This window comes from Thamnophis elegans, chromosome 16 (assembly GCF_009769535.1).
Source record: "Thamnophis elegans isolate rThaEle1 chromosome 16, rThaEle1.pri, whole genome shotgun sequence".
NCBI lineage: Eukaryota > Metazoa > Chordata > Lepidosauria > Squamata > Colubridae > Thamnophis > Thamnophis elegans.
Window position 1 is genome coordinate 24,629,226 of NC_045556.1, and position 14,235 is coordinate 24,643,460.

Below are 14,235 nucleotides of genomic sequence, written 5' to 3' on the forward strand. Positions count from 1 at the left end.
CACTGCGCCACCTCGGCTCCTGAAAATGATGTGGAAAATTTTTATTGAATCTACAAAAGGAGCTTGTTAAACCCTTGATGAAATCTGAGTAATTGGATAAGTAATTTGGAAAAGGATGTTTATTGGAGTAATTGGATAAACAATTAAATCAAATGTTATGTCAGAATTTCAATAAACTCAAGAGTGACTGTTAAAAATAAAATAAAAGAGCATAGAGTTGACTTATTTGATCAAGGTTAAAATAAGACATTTATTTCCAAAGTTCCGGCAGCCCTTTATGGACTTTTTTTGCTGCCACCAGAATTGAAAAGTTTTATGGATTTGCTTATTGTTAAAGGAAGGGATGTGGGATATGGACAAATCTATTTGTAATCTTGGAGGGGATTAGGAGTTACTAAATTTGTCTATATGTGTGATGAAGGTTGGAAGTTATTTATATATTTATTTCCTCTTTCTTCACTATATTCCTAATTTTTTTTCACTTTTTATTCTATTTTTTTCTTTATTTTATATAGTTTGTATTAACTTTTACTATTCTAATCAAAATCCTTAATAAAAATTATATGCAAATACATTTTAAAAAATGCCTGAGATGCCTGATCACTCATCCTCAGCCACTCCACAGGCTGTCAGGGTGCCCAGCTTGCTTTTTGACTAGAGCTCCTGGCAAGCCCTTGTCCTGGAGCAGTTCAGATCGTGCTGAAGGCCAGGCAGGGAGGCAAGCAGGAAATGCTGGCTCCCCCCTCCCTCGGAAGTAGATTCAGCAGAAGAGGACATGCCCATCAAGGAAGAGGCCATTAGCAAGGAGGGTGATTTATGGGGCAGCAAAAGGTTCTTCGTCAGCATTTTGATGGCTTCTAAGATGTTTATGTCCTAGAAGGAAATAAGGAGGATTAAGAAGGATGTGATGCACTTAGGAGATACGTTAAAAAGGGCATTGGAAGAAGGAAGCAGACTGCAGCAATTGGGGCTATTCGCTTGGACAGAAGAGGAGGCATCAAAGGCCTATAAACTACAAAGCCACATCAAGAGGGTCTTTGTGCGACATCACACAGGGATTGGCTGAAATTGAACATAGGACGTGTTATTTTACAGAGCACCACAATTCTGGTAGCAGTGGCCAACATGGGTGACTGAAAGGAAACATGCCAGTTTCACAGTGGATCAGCCCATCTGTGGCCACAGAACTTTGCCCCTCCCGAAGAAGCAACTGTGAAGTGAGAATGAGCAAGGCGTATCCTGCCTGCCAACGGGAGCCTCCCAGAAGCCAAAGAAGGCTGGACTGGATGGCCTCACGGCTCTTGCACACCTGAATGCAAAGTGAAAGGCAGATAGTGGCGCTCCTGGACTCCTTTCATGAGTTCCTAAGGGAGTCTGCCTTTCTCCCAGTGGCAGCATAAGGTGGATGAGACCCGACTGAGCCTCCTTTCTTCTCAAGGGCTGCTCTGATAAGGGGGTAACTTCTGGTTACAGAGGAATAGGGGAAAACCTCATCAAAGTTGGGAGCCTGAAAATCTACAAACAGTTAAGGGAGGTGTTCTGAGACTGCAGCTGCACCTTTACTCTGTGCAACATTCATGACAGCTTGTTTTTCTCCTGCAAAAGGCTATTTCCAGGCCCCCAGACCTCCTGGACTACGATTGCCAGTTTCAAAAAACAGTCAGTAACCCAGAATGCTGGTTTGGCACAATGATGGGGGATCTTCCCAGAGGATGGGTCTTTTGAAAGTGGCTTGTGTGGACAGAGCAGCTCGTGGGTGGACAACTCCAACATTGGACAGTGAGGCACCTTGAGACCTGACTAGCAGAAGTGCTGATAGTAGCAGTTTCCAGGCTAAGGGTGGTATGTCCTGACTTGTGCGATTGACGGAGAGGTCTCCAGAACAGCTGGGGGGCCGGGCTGTTAATAAGGGACTGGAGTCCTTTCCTTCTTTAAATCTTTAGGGCTTCATAATGGGGACAAATCGGAAGTGATAAATTATTTCAACTTTCAGACTTCCGACAGACGAAAGTCATTCTTTGTAAGGGCAGACAATCTTTGCTACTACACACATGGATTTAATGAGCAAACCACAATTGTTAGTCGGTTCCATACAGCCTGTTGTGCCATAAACCATGATGGCTGGCTGGGTGCATACGGCACGCCCAGGCACAGGCCACAGAGAGAATTGGGGCTTGTCATGATGTGTTAGCTCAATGCCTGCAGAACAAGCAAGTACTACAAGCCCACATCTCCCTCGGATCTCTCAAATCACACCGCATCAACTGGTATAAATGGGCCCATCCTCTGGGCCCACAAGAAAAATGGGGAGGGGCGGCCGAGGCTCATTGGGCAGCACCCCAGTTGCTTATTTCAGGGCTTCCACTGAGCGTTTCCCCGTGAGCTGCAGGGAAGAGGGCGGCGGGTCAGGCCCTTCTGGGGCACTTGCAGCACCCTCGGTTTGTTAAAGTGGAGTTTGCCGGCAGGCGGGCTGGGCCCGGGAGAAGGGGTCTTCCGGGCCCCGGCGGCTCCCGGCTCCCTCCTCACCTGTTTCACCGGGAAGCGACCGGGCTCAGCTCCCCCGGAGCTCCATCTGGCCCGGGGAGAGCAGGGGGGTCTCGGGGTCTCCGCGGAGGCGGAAGGGGGGAGAGAAGCCGGGCTGCAGGAGAAAGAAAACTTGGCGCGGCAGGAGCGAGAGGAAGTGCGACAACAAAAGCGAGATAAAAGGGCGGCGGCGGCTCTCCCTCCTCTCTGCGCCTTTCTCTTTCTCTCTCTCCGCGCGGGTTAGGAGGGGCTGTTTTGCATCCCTTCACGTCAGCCCTGCCTCATTCCCTTCTTCCTTCCTGCGAGGGAGAGAAAAGGGAAAGGGAACTGAGGACGCGCCAGCAGCAGCAGCAGCAGCAGCAGCGCCGCCGGAGCTCAGCGCTGCGGCAGCCGCCCGGAGGCCCCTCGCCTCGCCCGCGTCGAGTGGGGCTACGCGTCCCGCGGCCGAGCCTCTGCAGGACTCCCAGGGTGAGTTCGCCGGCGCCCCGGCCGGGCCCCAACCCGGCTCCAGGAGGCGCCGGGCCCGTGCACAGAGGGCCGCGCCGCGCCTGCCGACTGGCCAGGCCCCAGAGGCCGCCGCCGCCCTCGCCATCTCGGACCCGGCAGCGACGAAGCAGCGATGGCGCCGCGGGAGGAGGAGAAGGAGGCAGTGGAGGCGGGAGGCGGTCGGTCGGTCGGAGGGGAGCGTGGGGCTCGGCTCGGCCGCTGAGCACGTGGGGCGCCCGCCCGGCTCGCGGGCCGCTTCTGCCGGTGCAAAGTTTGCCAGGCCGGCGGAGGACGAGGCTCCCTGGGGACGCCGAGGCGGCGGCGGGTTACCTGTTGCGGCTCCGAGCCGCGGCCCTTCCTGCCCGCCTCCCTTCCGGCTCGGCGCGCTGAACCTCCCCTCGAACAGCTGATCGTCTCGCCCGCGTCGCTCGCTGCCCGCCGACCCGGCCTAGCGCGGCCCGCCCGGAAGGCCGAGTGGCGCGGCGCTCTCGCGGCTCCCAGGCGTGGCGGGCCGCGGGCCCTGCGCGCCACCGCGCTTGAGCCGGGCGGCGACGAAGGGAGGGGGCGCCCTTGGCAGGACCTTCCGCCCGGCCCTGGAAGAGGCAGCGCCGCCGAGGCTGCCCGGAAGGCAGGGAACCGGAGCGCCTCGGGCGGCCGTGCCATGATCCCCCCGCCCCGCGCGGCTCCCGCCGCCCCTGCCCGGCTGGGATCCACTCGTGGCGGCCTCGATTGCCCGCGCGCTGCGGAGACGGCGGCGGCCAGTTGTGCCCTCCGCTCAAAGGGGCTTCTCCGTCCCCTCCCCACCGGGCGGAACGGGCTGTGGGGGAGGGGCTCTCCAAGCCGGGGAAACGGAGGCTGGAGGCGACGCCCCGGGTGTCCTTGGCGGAGCTCGGCGGTCGAAGCGGTGGCGGAGGGGCGCCTGCTTTCCTTGGGCTTCTTGGCGGCGCTGGGGAAGGGCATGGGTGGGCCGGAGGGTCGAGCCGCTTGGCGTAGTGCGGTCCCTGGATTAAGGCTGGGGGAAGGGAGGAGTGTTGCGGCCGCGGGGCAGAGTCAGGTGGCTGCGCAGGCGGAGAGGTGGGTTGGGGGGGGGGCAGGGACTGCGCCGGGGGGGGGGAGCCAGGCCCCTTCCTCAATGCCACCCCAGAGAGGAGGATCTGCTGAGCCTCAAGGAGGGAGAGGCCTGGGGCCCATTCGCCCCAAGCAGGGCTGGGCCTCTGGTGGGGCATCCGCGGTCAGAGAGAGAAAACCCGCAGGTGGTTTTAGGGTAAATGATTGTCACGTAACTGCCCAGATGGACAGCGAACAAATTTAATAAAATAATTGGCTCGGTGCTGATATTCCACTTGCTTCTCAGTATGAAACCCCGGAAGACTTTTGATCTCTCCCAAGGTGAAATGATTGCTCAGAGCCCAGGTGTTGGTGGGGGCACCTCCTGCTTTTTGTCCTGGCTGAGACCTTCAGTGGAGCCTCCTAGAGGAGAGGACTGAGGGGAGGGGCGCTGTTGCTGAGGAACTTGAGGTACATCAGCCTCCTTCAATGTGCGTTGAAAAGACACCTCTTAATCCACAGCTTTGTCTTGCTGTTAGCACCCCTCAGCACCCAGGGGCTTCTTGCCATTATCTCTTGAGAGGGTTGTATTTTAGGGACTTAGCTAACTACTCCATATCCTCATTTTATAAAAGGCTGTGTCATCTTAAAACACAAAAAGGAAGTGTTTGCTTGTGGTGGCCATTCCAGGCAAAACCAAGAAGGAAGAAAGGGTGGCTGGACTCTCAAAAGGAAGAATGCCTCCTTCATTTCCCATATTATTGTTCCTGTTTCAATCTCCCTGGTGTTTCCTGTGTGTGTGGGAGGCAGGGAGGGAGGGAGGGAGGGAGAAGGGGGGAAAGCACAATTGCACATATGCCAACCTGAGGATTATTCTGCACCTTCAACAGACCGGCTGCTTTTTTCTTTTTCTTTTCTTAACTCTTAACTGTCCCCATCATTTCCTTTATGCTGAGAAGTCAGAGGAGCCTTCCCACTCATATCTTTGTGGGTGATGGCCGGTGTTTCCCAGATGCCTCCTCTCTTCTGGCTTGGCTGAAGGGCATCAGGGAGAGCCCCCCCCCCCCCGCATTCTCTAGCTCTGTATCAGGAAAGGCTCAGGATAGGAAATGCATGAATCCAACTTGCCTCCAGAAGTTGAACTGAAACTAAAAGGAGTGAGCAGAGGAGGGGGAAAAGTGTGTTTCCTATTCAGAGACCTTTGCTTAACAAATTTACCAGCTATCTCTTGAAGACTAAAATATAGTTGTTATCTTCCTTTTCTAAATTTCTAGCAGTTCATTTATCTTTCTTCGCCCCATTGAAAAAGAAGGTTTTGGCATCTGGGATACCTTAGATATCTTGATTTGACACTTGTGCCTTTTAACCTCCATGGCCCAGCCCTAGAAAGGGCCATCAAAGCCATTGAATGTGACATCTGTTTCAGTGCAGAAATCTCATTTAAAGCAGCCTCAGTCAGTCTCATCTCAGAAGGAGAGCCCAGCTCTTGACATGTGATTTGCCCAAAGCAGAAGAAAGTGAAACTCCACTGGTGCAATTGGACATTTACTTGCCAATTTTGCAGCAAATGCCCTGTGTCACATAGTAACATGCTGTCTTTTACCCCTTCCAAGATCTTTCTCATAAGTGATGCACAAGCCAGAGAACTACAACCTAGACCTGAACATTTGATTTCTGTTTCGTGACAGGAAGACCTGCGCACTTATCTTTTTGAATGTAATTGTTACTTTCTTCCATTTTTCTATCACAAGCACAATTCTTCCCATCCAGTTTTGTGCATTTTGCAAATTTGATAAGCTACTTCTGCCTCTTCATCCACATCAAGATGTTTTACAGCTACAGCATTCCTGCAATCTATTAAGGATGTTAGCTAATAACAAAAATTAGATTAGTCTTAATAAGATTTGTTCTTGACAAAACTATTAATTTAATTTGCTGAGAATTAATATATGTAAGATACTTGAAAGAACTCCAACTGTCCCTAGATATTGAGTGGCTGTCCAGACTCTTAAAAGTCTCCAGTGATGGAGCTCTCACAATTTCTGAAGGCAAGCCATTCCACCACCACCCCCTCTCTCTCAGAGAGAGGGGGGGGGGACAACTTCCTCTTTTGTCATAACAACTATAAAGAATTTTAACCTTCCCTTAAAATATAACAAATTATCTTTTATTCCTATATCCTATCTTTTATCTATAAACAAATTTTAAAGCCTCATCATTTCAGTCCTGATATCAGCAAAAGTTCGTTAAGGGTTACCAGAAATAAATAACGTATTTATTTTAAACATAAAATGAACCAATTTCATATTTTTAACAATCATGATCTTTTAGGCCCTTCAAATAATATCCTAAAACTTTATTTCTTTTCATTTTTAGTTATCACTTTTCACAAAATTCTTAAAAGCTTTAACAGAACTCTTGTAAATCCAATATAGGAGAATTATCCAGGTTACACTCTTGGCTTATTTTGTTATTTGCATATCCCTTTTAATTATTAAGACATCAAGTGGTTTCTTTTGTATGTCCAATGAAGCACCTTCTTCCAAATCTCATTTTTAAATCCACTTTTAGATCAGTCTTGTTTAGTAAAACTTCTTCCTGTTTCATTACTTCTTTTAAACATAGTTTGTCAATAGAGGCAGACACTCCTAACATGTTTTTTACGTGAATTCAAAACTTTTTCCTATGACAAGAATTCTTGTAATTAATTCCAAAATCTTTTTTCAGATCTGTCTGGACCCTTAGTCCATTTGTAACATAAAAGTTTTAATCACCCTTTAGCTGCTCATTAAAAAAAAAGTTATATTTAAACTTAAACTTTAAACTTATATTTAAAACTTATTTTGCTAAGGACTGAAGGAAACTTAACATATCAATCCAAAAGTTTCTAACAGTTGAAATTCATTTAACAATCATTTTTTGAAAATGATTACAAAAGGAATTATATGAACTTTCTGAGCAGCTACTGCAGTTTGAGCAAAGTAGCTGCCCCCTCACCTCCCAGAACTCCAAACTCACTGGAAATTACAGCCTTGCAGTCTCCTCCTCCTGGGAAGCAAATGTGTGGAGCAATCTCAAGCCCTCTCCTTGTTCAGAGAGGAGTTGGGCAGAATATAGGGGCATCCTGTAATGAACATTAGGAGAAGAAGGAATGGCCTAGGTGTGTGATCCAAGAATTCCACATCCCCATATACCAGACATGTCAAACTCAAGGCCCATGGGCCAGATGTGAGCCATGGTGTGATTAGATCTGGCCCACCCCAGCCTGGCCAGGTGCTCCCTCTGTATATGCGCACAGGAGGCGGCGAGTGTGTGGAGGCTGGCACATCGCTGACCTGTGATGAGCATTGTGTTGCCCCAGCAGCAGCTCTCTGCCTGCCACCAGCACCTCCACCGCCTCCATGGCCCGCTCACTGGCCTAGTCTTGCCCACTGGGCCCCACAGCCCGTGAGCACTTCCCTTTCATTGGGATGATCCCCAACCCCACCCCGTCCTCCACCCTGCCCCTTTGTGGGAAAGCGACAGCCACCAGTTTCCTCTGAGTCCAACATCTGCCTTGACAGGTCTCTGGAGAGGTGGGGTGGGAGCTGCATGAGGAAAGGCTGCCCCAACAAGCCAGCATTCCTACCACACACACGATTGGAAACGGGGATTCCCTTTCAAGAAGAGCCAGCTTCCCTCCTGCAGGACCAGGAGCTCCCCTGTCTGCTCCTCTTCAAGGCAGAAGTTGCACTCTGAGGAAGCTGCTTCCTGCAGACTTTCTCCTCCTCGCTTCCATATGCAGCATCGTCTTCCTCCGCCTCCTGCGTTGTTGGGAGGGGGCACCGGATAGGGAAACACCAACAATGTCAGATTGGGAGAAGAATGTCTCATTTGGTGTGCTGTATGCGCGCGCACGCACACACACACACACACACACACCATTCCAAGCTTGAGACTTTTACCCATATCTGAGCTTGCAAACTGCCAATCATACCTGGGCTTGGGAAAAAGGCTGTCCCCTTCCCCTGTGGCTGACACCAGTTTGGGAGGTGAGGAGCTTGTGGTGCACTGAATTGTCCCCATGTTGAGTTAGCTGGTCTGACTTTTTTCCATCCCACCAATCCAGGTGTCCCAATTCAGCCATGCCCAGTGAGTGGTATCAAGCCAGCCATACCCTCCCAGCCAAGCCCACCTAGTCGTGGTGACCCAGCTGTGACTATCCAGCCACGCCCACCTTGCCACTGTGAGTTGTCATAGTCTTATATCCATCTGGTCCTTTGATGGCTGCCATAATGCTAATGCAGCCCTGAATGAAATTGAGCTTGACACCCCTGCCATACTAATACAGGATGTGGAGAACTAGTCTTAATGCAGGAAGGGAAGTGCAATTTAGTGGGGAGACCTGGTGGGGAAAACCTGCAACTGGAATGCAAGAACTGAAGGGGAGCATGTATTTGACAGGAATATCCCAAGCAAAGGAGGAGGGGAGGAGAAGGAGCATCCTATGTGAAGGATGATGGGCTCCTAAGCACTCAGATGCAGAATGAGCACTGAATCTCCAGCTGGCAGTGATTAACAACACAAGGAGATGGAAAGACCACATCTATTATTTAAATTTACCATCAGGCCAGGCAGCAGATATACTGGAGATAATACCCTTCAGGCCAGATTGCAGAACATGCAGGGAGGAGAGCTATGGTCCTAACGGAACACTTCCACTACTTAGACAAAAGCCAGAAAAACTACTCCGCCAAAACTGAGAGATCCCCAAATTCCTCAGTAATCTTGCTGAGTGCTTCATTTTCCAGAAAGTTGGAGGAGAGATTAGCTGGTGGCTTAGGATTCTCATCAGTGGCAAAAGGTCAGATGAACCGAAAGCAGTGGGAACTTTGGGGAGGAAATGGATATGTCATCTAGGTTGTTTTTACCCAAAGAGAAACCGGTGCAGGATGTCAGCAGAGCCGCTTTGGCCATGTGGAGAGAGCTGCCCTCACAAGCCGAACTCCTTGTGCAGAGATGGGGTAGGTGGGCCGGAAATCCCTGAGAAACTTGGCACCAGAAGGAAATCTCCTAACCCGAGAGAAAAATGCAGAGAGCCTAAGAAAGGCTTATGAATGCAGCTGTCAAGAGTTAAGGAGAACGGGAAGGGGAGGGTGATCATCACAGGTAGAGGGCAAGTAGCCGTGCAGAAAGCAACCATGAAATTGAGGCTGGCAAAGGAAACCATAAAAGGGTCTTTTTTGGCAGAATTGGTAGTAAAAGGGAAGGTGGGTCTGCTGGCGAGAGAAATGCAGTCATAGGATAATAACAGGTGGCAGGAAGGGAAGGCCTCCTTTTTTCTGCTTTTGCCTCCAAAGGGAAACTTGTTTGCATGGGCTGAAGGAGAATAAGGGACAAAAGGTGTGGGGGGGGAGCAGCCAAAGAAATAAAGGGATGCTAGGAGCATCTGGCAACTAGGTCAAGGCTCCAGGACCAGCCACCTACACCTGAAGGCCTGCAGACCCCGACTGGGGCCTTTGGGAAATCATGGCACAGTGCCAGAGAATGTGCTGCTTCCGTTTAGAGGACCCAGTGGAAAGGTCAGTTTGGTGTTGATGCCAGACAACCCTCTGGAAGAGATGAGTTAGTGGGCATTTAGGAGTGAATGCCTTGCAGAGCTGGCATGAGTTGACCGAAGGCTGCTAAAGCAGCTCATTCTAAAGAGATGAATTTAGGTGATCACAGAAATCAGGAAGGCATCACGTAGTGAAAAAAACAGAAAAAATGGGCCGGGCTGATCATCATTAGATCAGTACCGATGTGGCTGAGCAGCTGTGCCCAAGGAATGGACCCCTTTGCGTCAAGCTAGTCAAGGCCCTGTGTGCTGGTTAGCAGGTTTATAGGCAGTTGGGTTCAGGAGGATCGTAATATATCAGTTGGAGAAATGGATAGAAAATGGCAAATGAATTTCAGCAGCGAAAAATATGTTTGGGATGAAAAATCAAGGACATGGGAATGATATTGTGGGCAGCACGCTGAATAGTAGCATGTGTTAGAAGGATCCGGGCGAGAAGCTATAAGTGACCCAATGATGTAGGTAGAAAACAGTCAATTCCTTGGCTGCTTCAATAGGAGGAGATTGTCGGCATCAAAAGAAGCCCTGATTCCCTTCTAATGTGATGTTGCCAAGAATCAGAATGGTTGGCAGCCTCCACATTTTATAAATAAGCAAACAAGGACTGGGCCTAATTCTCCGTGCCGCCTCTTAGGAAAGCCCCTGAGAAACTGAAGCATGTCCAAAGGTGGCATCCCAGATGGATCAGGAGGCTGGAAGGAAGCCTTACCCGGGGCACTTGGAGATGCTGGGTGTCTCCCTAGACTGGAGCAGAGACGATAGCTGACTTCAGGTAACTGAAGGAGTCTCTTGTGGAGGGGAGGGAGATGGGTGAAGAGACACTGTTGCCAGCAGCATTACTGCCTCCTTTCCAAAGCCTTCCAAAGGAGATCCAAAGTGATCCCAGCAGAGGGGAGACCTGACTTGGCGGCAGAACACGGAGAAGAATCTAGGTGTCGCCCAGGAGGAAAAGGCGAGAACCATAAAGTCCATATCCCCCTTAGTATTTGGCCCACTCTGCCCTGGCCAGACCCCTTTTGAAGCTCTCTGCAATTCTGGCCATCGCAGTTCAACAGGCTGGGTGAAAAACAGTTCAGAAGAAGCTCCCCAAGGGGAAAGCTCCAGGAGCCAAGAAGAAGAAGAGGGGAAGGACCTGCCTAGGAAAGAGATGGGGAAATACAATTTTCCCCACGGTTGTTGCACAGAAAGCAGGCGGCGAATATTCTGTATGAGCCCAGAGGTGGGGACCCCACTGTATCTTCCCAGTCTCTGGCTTCTAATTTGTTGTAAGCTTCGGTGGCATCCTTGGTGCTCTCTGAACTTGGTTGTTCCTTGCAGACATCATCAAATTGGTAGCATCATCAGTGCTGATGTAAGCTTCCTTGGCAGGATTTATATTGTGAAGTGTGAGCATAAATGACAATTCCATTATTGTGGCTTATTTTATTGTCGGAGACATAGATATCCAAACATTTTCAAATTGCCGTTTGAGTTAGGTCAGACCTAGCGGAGAGGAGAGGGATTTTTTGTTTTTTCATTTCTTCCATCAGGCTGGACTGTATCTGTATCACTGTCTGTGATACAAAGCGATTTCACTTTTGTTTCTTTTTTTGGCTTTTCGGCTGTGCAGCTAGGAACATTAGATTGTCTCCTGTTCTCTTGGATGAGTCCTGAACAAAGCCTGTCTTTCAACTTTGCCTGCTTTCACCATACTGCATTTGCATTTATTTATGGGGAATTTTATTTCCCAGACTGCGCGCAGGAGCACCCGCGTGGCCCCTCCCCTCCAGCCCCCTTGCCGCTGCCTGCCTCTCTCCTGGCTGTTTGTGTCCCTAACACTTGGGCTCAGAGGCCCCCCTCAGCTCCCCCCCATTCAGTCTCAGCTAGCAGACCCTTCCTCTGCTTGGGGGGACTCTCCAAAAGAGGCTTTCTGAAGGGGCTCAGCTGATGCCCTGAGGACAGGAAGGAAGATGCTGCATTCGCCCCTCCCCCATGCCCCTCCCCCATCTCCCTTCAGAATCAGATTCAAATGAAGGGCTTAACATTTTCTCTGGCAAGTATGGTAGAAGGGTGACAACTGTTTAGGCTTCAGCCACTTGCTCAGGAGAGAAATCCAAGTGGCCCCTCAAAGGCCGGCTGGACCCACCTGAATGCATCTAGGGAAGGAAGACCCCGCACTAACCCCCGCTGGAAACAAATGCTGCTTTTTAAGGGCTTTTCCTGCCAGGAAGTTTATCTAGCATTTAGTCAGAATCCCCCTCCTGGCTGTGTTTGATCCGTTCTTCTGTCTCCTGGATTTTGGAAGGTCAGAAAAGGTTGCCATGTGCCCTTCCTCCGCCCTCTCTGCTCAGGACTCCACATTCTCAGCTTGATCTGCCTCTGCATAGGATCTCGTTCGTCTCAGGTTCCTGGACCTGACTCGACTGGCTGGCTGACCGACATCCCTCAAGCGGGGCTCCTGAAGTCCTCCAGAAGTTTCAGGGTCTCTGCAAAGCAGCCTAAAGGGGAACTTTTGCCTCTGGGGCTTTAGCAGTTGGCTTCCTTTGTTGAAGGATAAAATTGCCTCGGCCTTTTTTTGCAGCCACATCACATTGCTGACTCAGGCTCAGGTTATACTAAATCCCATTATCTTCTTTACAAGTCATATAGCCAAGTCAGAGAGCCCCAATTCTGCATCTGGGTATTTGGTATTGGCTTCTTATGTGAAGAACTGTGTACAGAACTCTTCTATGTTAAATGTGACAATGGCTGTCCAGTCTCTCCCTTAAAAGCCTCCAGTGATGGAGCACACACAAGTTCTGGAAGGAAGCCATTTCATGGGTCAATTGTTCTCTCTGTCAGGAAGTTTCTCCTTAGTTCCAGGTTGCTTCTCTCCTTGATTAGTTTCCATCCATTGCTTCGTCTCCCGCCTTCAGGTGCTTTGGAGAGTAGGTGGATTCCCCCTCCCTTGTTTGTGGCAGCCTCTCAAATATTGGAAGACTGCTATCATGTCACCCCCAGTCCTTATTTTCATTAGACTAGCCATACCCAATTCCTGCAACCATTCTTAATATATGTTAGCCTCCACCCCCCCTAATCATTTTTGTTGCTTTTCTCTGCACTCTTTCTAGAGTCTCAACATCTTTTTTGATGTTGATATTCCAAGTGTGGTCTTACCAAAGAAGTATAAAGTGATACTAACACGTCACATGAACTTGCTTCTTTCCCTCTCTTAATTTAGAGGATTAATAGAATTGCATTGGCTTTTTGGCAGCTACAGTATATTGCTAGCTCATATTTAAGTGGTGGTCCACTGGGACTCCTAAATCCCTCTTACATTTATTGCTATTGAACCAGATGCCCTCTATTCTCTACCTGTGCATTTGATCTTTCCTGCCTAAGTGTAAAACCTTGCTTTTTTTACCCCTGAATTACATTTTGTTGGGCAGGGCCCAGTGTTAATGTCCTCTGTCATCCCTCTGTACCTCCCCATGTAGCCTTGGAGATTTAAATTCATTCAAAATAAACTGTTATTGCCTGCCCTGATTTCAATCAGCTCAAGTTTTTTTCTTCCTCTTTGTCCTGTTGGGCTGTATACTTCCTTGTTGCAGTGAACAAGACACTGAAGCAAAGCAAGTGTTAAATACCTCTCCCTTTGCCTTTTATCTCATAGCATTTTCTCTCCTCACTGAGGAGCTGGTGCACTTGATTTCCCCTTATGGTGAGCTTATCAAAAAAACGCTTCCTAGAGCCTCTGCCACATCTTCAGCACCTGCTCATGGATTCCCATGAGCAGCTCAGGTGGTCGACCGCCTTCTGCGGGAGCCTCTCTTCCTCTGGTCTCCTGCCGTGGGATGTGAATGCCTCAGAGGCCAGGCAAAAGGCCGAGCTACAGTTGGGATAGTTCTAGAGAAAGAGCCCTTTGCCGTCCATCTTCCCAAATATCAAAAACTAAGCAGGGTGTTTCCAGTGGCCCCAACAGAGGCTGCTTCTTCCTTTTCGCTCGGTAGAATGACAGCCACCTGGGAATTCCTCTCCAGATTCCTTTGTCCCATTTTCAGAGACAGATGTCCTGCCGCCACCGGAGTGAGGCGTCTCTTCTAGAGCAGCCTTTTAATTCAAGAGGGAGCGACCGCAGGGGCCACTCTGGCCTGGCACACACGGGAGACCCCGTCCCAGACTGGCCCCAAAGAAAGAGGCGGAAGGCCACTTGCAGGCTGAGGAACCACCATGCTCCAGATGAGCCCACAGGAAATTGGTGGCGGTTGCACAACCAAGACACGCACCAGAGTGGCAGCTGGACATTTTTTTTAATATGGGGACACTTGTGCTGCTTGTGGAGAGACAATCACAGTGGCAAGAGAATAAGAGCTTTACTGTCTTACAAAGACCTGGTATAAAATAACTTTTGCTAAAATAACAAGAAAGACTTTCACGTTCCTTTTTTGCTGAAATTATTTCTCTTCCTACATGTTCCATGTGCTCTCTGAAAATAGAAACGCTATTTAAAAAGAAGCAGTGTGCCTCAAACACACACACAGACACACTAGAGGAACCAACTAGAGGGAGGATGAAAGGGGGGAAAGGAGCCTCAAAGGGGGGTGGGGGTGAGAGAAACAGAGTGA

At 49.7% G+C, this 14,235-nt stretch overlaps 1 protein-coding gene and 1 long non-coding RNA gene across 2 annotated transcripts in view; one reads left to right on the forward strand and one right to left on the reverse strand.

Annotated features, from left to right (window-relative positions):
* On the reverse strand, positions 1–4,006 carry LOC116519370. Its single transcript, XR_004256644.1, has 3 exons — positions 3,340–4,006; positions 2,527–2,822; positions 1–873 (listed from the first exon to the last, which is right to left on the reverse strand). It is a non-coding gene; the product is annotated as an uncharacterized LOC116519370 (long non-coding RNA).
* ZNF710 (zinc finger protein 710) overlaps positions 2,829–14,235 on the forward strand; it is a 20,934-nt gene continuing 9,527 nt past the window's right edge. Inside the window, exon 1 of the mRNA XM_032233221.1 lies at positions 2,829–2,991. The gene's annotated coding sequence lies outside the window, so the exon portion shown is untranslated. The remainder of the gene's footprint in view (positions 2,992–14,235) is intronic.